Source organism: Nannobrachium achirus, assembly GCF_963921795.1.
Source record: "Nannobrachium achirus genome assembly, chromosome: 20".
In the NCBI taxonomy this organism is placed as follows: domain Eukaryota; kingdom Metazoa; phylum Chordata; class Actinopteri; order Myctophiformes; family Myctophidae; genus Nannobrachium; species Nannobrachium achirus.
This window is the reverse complement of record NC_137827.1, coordinates 51,353,169-51,364,025: the sequence shown is the minus strand read 5'-3', so window position 1 is coordinate 51,364,025 and position 10,857 is coordinate 51,353,169.

Here is a 10,857-nt window from a genome sequence, read left to right as displayed (position 1 = left end):
TTTGTGCTTGCTGTAATGCATATTTGATTGTGTTTTGTGCTTGCTGTTTTTAATGTGTTTTCTTATATCATTTCATTTTGTGACTTGTGTGTCATTTTACAGGTAGAACCTGAAATAGAGAAGAAGGGAGGCTGAATGATGGAAGAGGAGTATTGACATTTTGACGAGAACTTGAATATGGCTAGAGGTTGAGGTATTAGTTTGATCTGAAGGCATTGAGATCATTTCACTCCATCAGACAAGGTAAGCTAAAAGCTGATCTCTGACATGTTTCCAAGGCCAAAGATAATTTCAGAGGAACATTTTTATAATGCCTCCTTCTAGCTTGATAACAAGGTAAGTGGGAACTAATCTCTCCTTATGTAGCTGTGATCTAGGTAAGGTACAGTATGATACATTGATACAATGTCCACTTCACTGTATTGTTTTCATATGCATGTTTTATCCAGGGAACCTCGACGACACCTGAGTGTGTGGTAGAGTAGATGGCCCTCCTCTCGACATCCAAGGACTGTCGCGGTTCCCTCCTTGACATTCAGGGAAACGCGACGACACCTGAGTGTGTGGTAGAGCTGAAGGGCCTCCTCACGACATCCAAGGAACCTCGCCGACACCTGCCCTTTTCTCAACATCCAGCATATTTCATTGTGTTTTGAGCTTGGTGCTTGTAGCTTGATAACAAGGTAAGTGGGACCTAATCTCTCCTTATGTACAGGTAGGTGTGATCTAGGTAAGGTACAGTATGAAACAATGTCCACTTAACTCTATTACTTTCAAATGCATATTTGATTGTGTTTTGTGCTTGCTGTAATGCATATTTGATTGTGTTTTGTGCTTGCTGTTTTTCTTACAATCATTTCATTTTGTGACTTGTGTGTCATTTTACAGGTAGAACCTGAAATAGAGAAGAAGGGAGGCTGAATGATGGAAGAGGAGTATTGACATTTTGACGAGAACTTGAATATGGCTAGAGGTTGAGGTATTAGTTTGATCTGAAGGCATTGAGATCATTTCACTCCATCAGACAAGGTAAGCTAAAAGCTGATCTCTGACATGTTTCCAAGGCCAAAGATAATTTCAGACGAACATTTTTATAATGCCTCCTTCTAGCTTGATAACAAGGTAAGTGGGAACTAATCTCTCCTTATGTAGCTGTGATCTAGGTAAGGTACAGTATGATACATTGATACAATGTCCACTTCACTGTATTGTTTTCATATGCATGTTTTATCCAGGGAACCTCGACGACACCTGAGTGTGTGGTAGAGTAGATGGCCCTCCTCTCGACATCCAAGGACTGTCGCGGTTCCCTCCTTGATATTCAGGGAAACGCGACGACACCTGAGTGTGTGGTAGAGCTGAAGGGCCTCTTCACGACATCCAAGGAACCTCGCCGACACCTGCCCTTTTCTCAACATCCAGCATATTTCATTGTGTTTTGAGCTTGGTGCTTGTAGCTTGATAACAAGGTAAGTGGGACCTAATCTCTCCTTATGTACAGGTAGGTGTGATCTAGGTAAGGTACAGTATGAAACAATGTCCACTTAACTCTATTACTTTCAAATGCATATTTGATTGTGTTTTGTGCTTGCTGTAATGCATATTTGATTGTGTTTTGTGCTTGCTGTTTTTAATGTGTTTTCTTACAATCATTTCATTTTGTGACTTGTGTGTCATTTTACAGGTAGAACCTGAAATAGAGAAGAAGGGAGGCTGAATGATGGAAGAGGAGTATTGACATTTTGACGAGAACTTGAATATGGCTAGAGGTTGAGGTATTAGTTTGATCTGAAGGCATTGAGATCATTTCACTCCATCAGACAAGGTAAGCTAAAAGCTGATCTCTGACATGTTTCCAAGGCCAAAGATAATTTCAGACGAACATTTTTATAATGCCTCCTTCTAGCTTGATAACAAGGTAAGTGGGAACTAATCTCTCCTTATGTAGCTGTGATCTAGGTAAGGTACAGTATGATACATTGATACAATGTCCACTTCACTGTATTGTTTTCATATGCATGTTTTATCCAGGGAACCTCGACGACACCTGAGTGTGTGGTAGAGTAGATGGCCCTCCTCTCGACATCCAAGGACTGTCGCGGTTCCCTCCTTGACATTCAGGGAAACGCGACGACACCTGAGTGTGTGATAGAGCTGAAGGGCCTCCTCACGACATCCAAGGAACCTCGCCGACACCTGCCCTTTTCTCAACATCCATTGTGTTTTGCGCTTGGTGCTTGTAGCTTGATAACAAGGTAAGTGGGACCTAATCTCTCCTTATGTACAGGTAGGTTTGATCTAGGTAAGGTACAGTATGAAACAATGTCCACTTAACTCTATTGTTTTCAAATGCATTTTTAATTGTGTTTTGTGCTTGCTGTAATGCATATTTGATTGTGTTTTGTGCTTGCTGTTTTTAATGTGTTTTCTTACAATCATTTCATTTTGTGACTTTTGTGTAATCTTACAGGTAGAACCTGAAATAGAGAAGAAGGGAGGCTGAATGATGGAAGGAGTATTGACATTTTGACGAGAACTTGAATATGGCTAGAAGTTGAGGTATTAGTTCGATCTGAAGGCATTGAGATCATTTCACTCCATCAGACAAGGTAAGCTAAAAGCTGATCTCTGACATGTTTCCAAGGCCAAAGATAATTTCAGACGAACATTTTTATAATGCCTCCTAGCTTGATAACAAGGTAAGTGGGAACTAATCTCTCCTTATGTAGCTGTGATCTAGGTAAGGTACAGTATGATACGTTGATACAATGTCCACTTCACTGTATTGTTTTCATATGCATGTTTTATCCAGGGAACCTCGACGACACCTGAGTGTGTGGTAGAGTAGATGGCCCTCCTCTCGACATCCAAGGACTGTCGCGGTTCCCTCCTTGACATTCAGGGAAACGCGACGACACCTGAGTGTGTGATAGAGCTGAAGGGCCTCCTCACGACATCCAAGGAACCTCGCCGACACCTGCCCTTTTCTCAACATCCATTGTGTTTTGCGCTTGGTGCTTGTAGGTTGATAACAAGGTAAGTGGGACCTAATCTCTCCTTATGTACAGGTAGGTGTGATCTAGGTAAGGTACAGTATGAAACAATGTCCACTTAACTATTGTTTTCAAATGCATTTTTAATTGTGTTTTGTGCTTGCTGTAATGCATATTTGATTGTGTTTTGTGCTTGCTGTTTTTAATGTGTTTTCTTACAATCATTTCATTTTGTGACTTTTGTGTAATCTTACAGGTATAACCTGAAATAGAGAAGAAGGGAGGATGAATGATGGAAGAGGAGTATTGACATTTTGACGAGAACTTGAATATGGCTAGAAGTTGAGGTATTAGTTCGATCTGAAGGCATTGAGATCATTTCACTCCATCAGACAAGGTAAGCTAAAAGCTGATCTCTGACATGTTTCCAAGGCCAAAGATAATTTCAGACGAACATTTTTATAATGCCTCCTTCTAGCTTGATAACAAGGTAAGTGGGAACTAATCTCTCCTTATGTAGCTGTGATCTAGGTAAGGTACAGTATGATACATTGATACAATGTCCACTTCACTCTATTGTTTTCATATGCATATTTTATCCAGGGAAACTCGACGACACCTGAGTGTGTGGTAGAGTAAACGGCCCTCCTCTCGACATCCAAGGACTGTCGCGGTTCCCTCCTTGTCATTCAGGGAAACGCAACGACACCTGAGGTTGTGATAGAGCTGAAGGGCCTCCTCACGACATCCAAGGAACCTCGCCGACACCTGCCCTTTTCTCAACATCCAGCATATTTCATTGTGTTTTGAGCTTGGTGCTTGTAGCTTGATAACAAGGTAAGTGGGACCTAATCTCTCCTTATGTACAGGTAGGTGTGATCTAGGTAAGGTACAGTATGAAACAATGTCCACTTAACTCTATTACTTTCAAATGCATATTTGATTGTGTTTTGTGCTTGCTGTAATGCATATTTGATTGTGTTTTGTGCTTGCTGTTTTTAATGTGTTTTCTTACAATCATTTCATTTTGTGACTTGTGTGTCATTTTACAGGTAGAACCTGAAATAGAGAAGAAGGGAGGCTGAATGATGGAAGAGGAGTATTGACATTTTGACGAGAACTTGAATATGGCTAGAAGTTGAGGTATTAGTTCGATCTGAAGGCATTGAGATCGTTTCACTCCATCAGACAAGGTAAGCTAAAAGCTGATCTCTGACATGTTTCCAAGGCCAAAGATAATTTCAGACGAAAATTTTTATAATGCCTCCTTCTAGCTTGATAACAAGGTAAGTGGGAACTAATCTCTCCTTATGTAGCTGTGATCTAGGTAAGGTACAGTATGATACATTGATACAATGTCCACTTCACTGTATTGTTTTCATATGCATATTTTATCCAGGGAACCTCGACGACACCTGAGTGTGTGGTAGAGTAAACGGCCCTCCTCTCGACATCCAAGGACTGTCGCGGTTCCCTCCTTGTCATTCAGGGAAACGCGACGACACCTGAGGTTGTGATAGAGCTGAAGGGCCTCCTCACGACATCCAAGGAATCTCGCCGACACCTGCCCTTTTCTCAACATCCAGCATATTTCATTGTGTTTTGAGCTTGGTGCTTGTAGCTTGATAACAAGGTAAGTGGGACCTAATCTCTCCTTATGTACAGGTAGGTGTGATCTAGGTAAGGTACAGTATGAAACAATGTCCACTTAACTCTATTACTTTCAAATGCTTATTTGATTGTGTTTTGTGCTTGCTGTAATGCATATTTGATTGTGTTTTGTGCTTGCTGTTTTTAATGTGTTTTCTTATATCATTTCATTTTGTGACTTGTGTGTCATTTTACAGGTAGAACCTGAAATAGAGAAGAAGGGAGGCTGAATGATGGAAGAGGAGTATTGACATTTTGACGAGAACTTGAATATGGCTAGAGGTTGAGGTATTAGTTTGATCTGAAGGCATTAAGATCATTTCACTCCATCAGACAAGGTAAGCTAAAAGCTGATCTCTGACATGTTTCCAAGGCCAAAGATAATTTCAGAGGAACATTTTTATAATGCCTCCTTCTAGCTTGATAACAAGGTAAGTGGGAACTAATCTCTCCTTATGTAGCTGTGATCTAGGTAAGGTACAGTATGATACATTGATACGTCCACTTCACTGTATTGTTTTCATATGCATGTTTTATCCAGGGAACCTCGACGACACCTGAGTGTGTGGTAGAGTAGATGGCCCTCCTCTCGACATCCAAGGACTGTCGCGGTTCCCTCCTTGACATTCAGGGAAACGCGACGACACCTGAGTGTGTGGTAGAGCTGAAGGGCCTCCTCACGACATCCAAGGAACCTCGCCGACACCTGCCCTTTTCTCAACATCCAGCATATTTCATTGTGTTTTGAGCTTGGTGCTTGTAGCTTGATAACAAGGTAAGTGGGACCTAATCTCTCCTTATGTACAGGTAGGTGTGATCTAGGTAAGGTACAGTATGAAACAATGTCCACTTAACTCTATTACTTTCAAATGCATATTTGATTGTGTTTTGTGCTTGCTGTAATGCATATTTGATTGTGTTTTGTGCTTGCTGTTTTTCTTACAATCATTTCATTTTGTGACTTGTGTGTCATTTTACAGGTAGAACCTGAAATAGAGAAGAAGGGAGGCTGAATGATGGAAGAGGAGTATTGACATTTTGACGAGAACTTGAATATGGCTAGAGGTTGAGGTATTAGTTTGATCTGAAGGCATTGAGATCATTTCACTCCATCAGACAAGGTAAGCTAAAAGCTGATCTCTGACATGTTTCCAAGGCCAAAGATAATTTCAGACGAACATTTTTATAATGCCTCCTTCTAGCTTGATAACAAGGTAAGTGGGAACTAATCTCTCCTTATGTAGCTGTGATCTAGGTAAGGTACAGTATGATACATTGATACAATGTCCACTTCACTGTATTGTTTTCATATGCATGTTTTATCCAGGGAACCTCGACGACACCTGAGTGTGTGGTAGAGTAGATGGCCCTCCTCTCGACATCCAAGGACTGTCGCGGTTCCCTCCTTGACATTCAGGGAAACGCGACGACACCTGAGTGTGTGGTAGAGCTGAAGGGCCTCCTCACGACATCCAAGGAACCTCGCCGACACCTGCCCTTTTCTCAACATCCAGCATATTTCATTGTGTTTTGAGCTTGGTGCTTGTAGCTTGATAACAAGGTAAGTTGGACCTAATCTCTCCTTATGTACAGGTAGGTGTGATCTAGGTAAGGTACAGTATGAAACAATGTCCACTTAACTCTATTACTTTCAAATGCATATTTGATTGTGTTTTGTGCTTGCTGTAATGCATATTTGATTGTGTTTTGTGCTTGCTGTTTTTAATGTGTTTTCTTGCAATCATTTCATTTTGTGACTTGTGTGTCATTTTACAGGTAGAACCTGAAATAGAGAAGAAGGGAGGCTGAATGATGGAAGAGGAGTATTGACATTTTGACGAGAACTTGAATATGGCTAGAGGTTGAGGTATTAGTTTGATCTGAAGGCATTGAGATCATTTCACTCCATCAGACAAGGTAAGCTAAAAGCTGATCTCTGACATGTTTCCAAGGCCAAAGATAATTTCAGACGAACATTTTTATAATGCCTCCTTCTAGCTTGATAACAAGGTAAGTGGGAACTAATCTCTCCTTATGTAGCTGTGATCTAGGTAAGGTACAGTATGATACATTGATACAATGTCCACTTCACTGTATTGTTTTCATATGCATGTTTTATCCAGGGAACCTCGACGACACCTGAGTGTGTGGTAGAGTAGATGGCCCTCCTCTCGACATCCAAGGACTGTTGCGGTTCCCTCCTTGACATTCAGGGAAACGCGACGACACCTGAGTGTGTGGTAGAGCTGAAGGGCCTCCTCACGACATCCAAGGAACCTCGCCGACACCTGCCCTTTTCTCAACATCCAGCATATTTCATTGTGTTTTGAGCTTGGTGCTTGTAGCTTGATAACAAGGTAAGTGGGACCTAATCTCTCCTTATGTACAGGTAGGTGTGATCTAGGTAAGGTACAGTATGAAACAATGTCCACTTAACTCTATTACTTTCAAATGCATATTTGATTGTGTTTTGTGCTTGCTGTAATGCATATTTGATTGTGTTTTGTGCTTGCTGTTTTTCTTACAATCATTTCATTTTGTGACTTGTGTGTCATTTTACAGGTAGAACCTGAAATAGAGAAGAAGGGAGGCTGAATGATGGAAGAGGAGTATTGACATTTTGACGAGAACTTGAATATGGCTAGAGGTTGAGGTATTAGTTTGATCTGAAGGCATTGAGATCATTTCACTCCATCAGACAAGGTAAGCTAAAAGCTGATCTCTGACATGTTTCCAAGGCCAAAGATAATTTCAGACGAACATTTTTATAATGCCTCCTTCTAGCTTGATAACAAGGTAAGTGGGAACTAATCTCTCCTTATGTAGCTGTGATCTAGGTAAGGTACAGTATGATACATTGATACAATGTCCACTTCACTGTATTGTTTTCATATGCATGTTTTATCCAGGGAACCTCGACGACACCTGAGTGTGTGGTAGAGTAGATGGCCCTCCTCTCGACATCCAAGGACTGTCGCGGTTCCCTCCTTGACATTCAGGGAAACGCGACGACACCTGAGTGTGTGGTAGAGCTGAAGGGCCTCCTCACGACATCCAAGGAACCTCGCCGACACCTGCCCTTTTCTCAACATCCAGCATATTTCATTGTGTTTTGAGCTTGGTGCTTGTAGCTTGATAACAAGGTAAGTTGGACCTAATCTCTCCTTATGTACAGGTAGGTGTGATCTAGGTAAGGTACAGTATGAAACAATGTCCACTTAACTCTATTACTTTCAAATGCATATTTGATTGTGTTTTGTGCTTGCTGTAATGCATATTTGATTGTGTTTTGTGCTTGCTGTTTTTCTTACAATCATTTCATTTTGTGACTTGTGTGTCATTTTACAGGTAGAACCTGAAATAGAGAAGAAGGGAGGCTGAATGATGGAAGAGGAGTATTGACATTTTGACGAGAACTTGAATATGGCTAGAGGTTGAGGTATTAGTTTGATCTGAAGGCATTGAGATCATTTCACTCCATCAGACAAGGTAAGCTAAAAGCTGATCTCTGACATGTTTCCAAGGCCAAAGATAATTTCAGACGAACATTTTTATAATGCCTCCTTCTAGCTTGATAACAAGGTAAGTGGGAACTAATCTCTCCTTATGTAGCTGTGATCTAGGTAAGGTACAGTATGATACATTGATACAATGTCCACTTCACTGTATTGTTTTCATATGCATGTTTTATCCAGGGAACCTCGACGACACCTGAGTGTGTGGTAGAGTAGATGGCCCTCCTCTCGACATCCAAGGACTGTCGCGGTTCCCTCCTTGACATTCAGGGAAACGCGACGACACCTGAGTGTGTGGTAGAGCTGAAGGGCCTCCTCACGACATCCAAGGAACCTCGCCGACACCTGCCCTTTTCTCAACATCCAGCATATTTCATTGTGTTTTGAGCTTGGTGCTTGTAGCTTGATAACAAGGTAAGTTGGACCTAATCTCTCCTTATGTACAGGTAGGTGTGATCTAGGTAAGGTACAGTATGAAACAATGTCCACTTAACTCTATTACTTTCAAATGCATATTTGATTGTGTTTTGTGCTTGCTGTAATGCATATTTGATTGTGTTTTGTGCTTGCTGTTTTTAATGTGTTTTCTTACAATCATTTCATTTTGTGACTTGTGTGTCATTTTACAGGTAGAACCTGAAATAGAGAAGAAGGGAGGCTGAATGATGGAAGAGGAGTATTGACATTTTGACGAGAACTTGAATATGGCTAGAGGTTGAGGTATTAGTTTGATCTGAAGGCATTGAGATCATTTCACTCCATCAGACAAGGTAAGCTAAAAGCTGATCTCTGACATGTTTCCAAGGCCAAAGATAATTTCAGACGAACATTTTTATAATGCCTCCTTCTAGCTTGATAACAAGGTAAGTGGGAACTAATCTCTCCTTATGTAGCTGTGATCTAGGTAAGGTACAGTATGATACATTGATACAATGTCCACTTCACTGTATTGTTTTCATATGCATGTTTTATCCAGGGAACCTCGACGACACCTGAGTGTGTGGTAGAGTAGATGGCCCTCCTCTCGACATCCAAGGACTGTTGCGGTTCCCTCCTTGACATTCAGGGAAACGCGACGACACCTGAGTGTGTGGTAGAGCTGAAGGGCCTCCTCACGACATCCAAGGAACCTCGCCGACACCTGCCCTTTTCTCAACATCCAGCATATTTCATTGTGTTTTGAGCTTGGTGCTTGTAGCTTGATAACAAGGTAAGTGGGACCTAATCTCTCCTTATGTACAGGTAGGTGTGATCTAGGTAAGGTACAGTATGAAACAATGTCCACTTAACTCTATTACTTTCAAATGCATATTTGATTGTGTTTTGTGCTTGCTGTAATGCATATTTGATTGTGTTTTGTGCTTGCTGTTTTTCTTACAATCATTTCATTTTGTGACTTGTGTGTCATTTTACAGGTAGAACCTGAAATAGAGAAGAAGGGAGGCTGAATGATGGAAGAGGAGTATTGACATTTTGACGAGAACTTGAATATGGCTAGAGGTTGAGGTATTAGTTTGATCTGAAGGCATTGAGATCATTTCACTCCATCAGACAAGGTAAGCTAAAAGCTGATCTCTGACATGTTTCCAAGGCCAAAGATAATTTCAGACGAACATTTTTATAATGCCTCCTTCTAGCTTGATAACAAGGTAAGTGGGAACTAATCTCTCCTTATGTAGCTGTGATCTAGGTAAGGTACAGTATGATACATTGATAAAATGTCCACTTCACTGTATTGTTTTCATATGCATGTTTTATCCAGGGAACCTCGACGACACCTGAGTGTGTGGTAGAGTAGATGGCCCTCCTCTCGACATCCAAGGACTGTCGCGGTTCCCTCCTTGATATTCAGGGAAACGCGACGACACCTGAGTGTGTGGTAGAGCTGAAGGGCCTCCTCACGACATCCAAGGAACCTCGCCGACACCTGCCCTTTTCTCAACATCCAGCATATTTCATTGTGTTTTGAGCTTGGTGCTTGTAGCTTGATAACAAGGTAAGTGGGACCTAATCTCTCCTTATGTACAGGTAGGTGTGATCTAGGTAAGGTACAGTATGAAACAATGTCCACTTAACTCTATTACTTTCAAATGCATATTTGATTGTGTTTTGTGCTTGCTGTAATGCATATTTGATTGTGTTTTGTGCTTGCTGTTTTTAATGTGTTTTCTTACAATCATTTCATTTTGTGACTTGTGTGTCATTTTACAGGTAGAACCTGAAATAGAGAAGAAGGGAGGCTGAATGATGGAAGAGGAGTATTGACATTTTGACGAGAACTTGAATATGGCTAGAGGTTGAGGTATTAGTTTGATCTGAAGGCATTGAGATCATTTCACTCCATCAGACAAGGTAAGCTAAAAGCTGATCTCTGACATGTTTCCAAGGCCAAAGATAATTTCAGACGAACATTTTTATAATGCCTCCTTCTAGCTTGATAACAAGGTAAGTGGGAACTAATCTCTCCTTATGTAGCTGTGATCTAGGTAAGGTACAGTATGATACATTGATACAATGTCCACTTCACTGTATTGTTTTCATATGCATGTTTTATCCAGGGAACCTCGACGACACCTGAGTGTGTGGTAGAGTAGATGGCCCTCCTCTCGACATCCAAGGACTGTCGCGGTTCCCTCCTTGACATTCAGGGAAACGCGACGACACCTGAGTGTGTGATAGAGCTGAAGGGCCTCCTCACG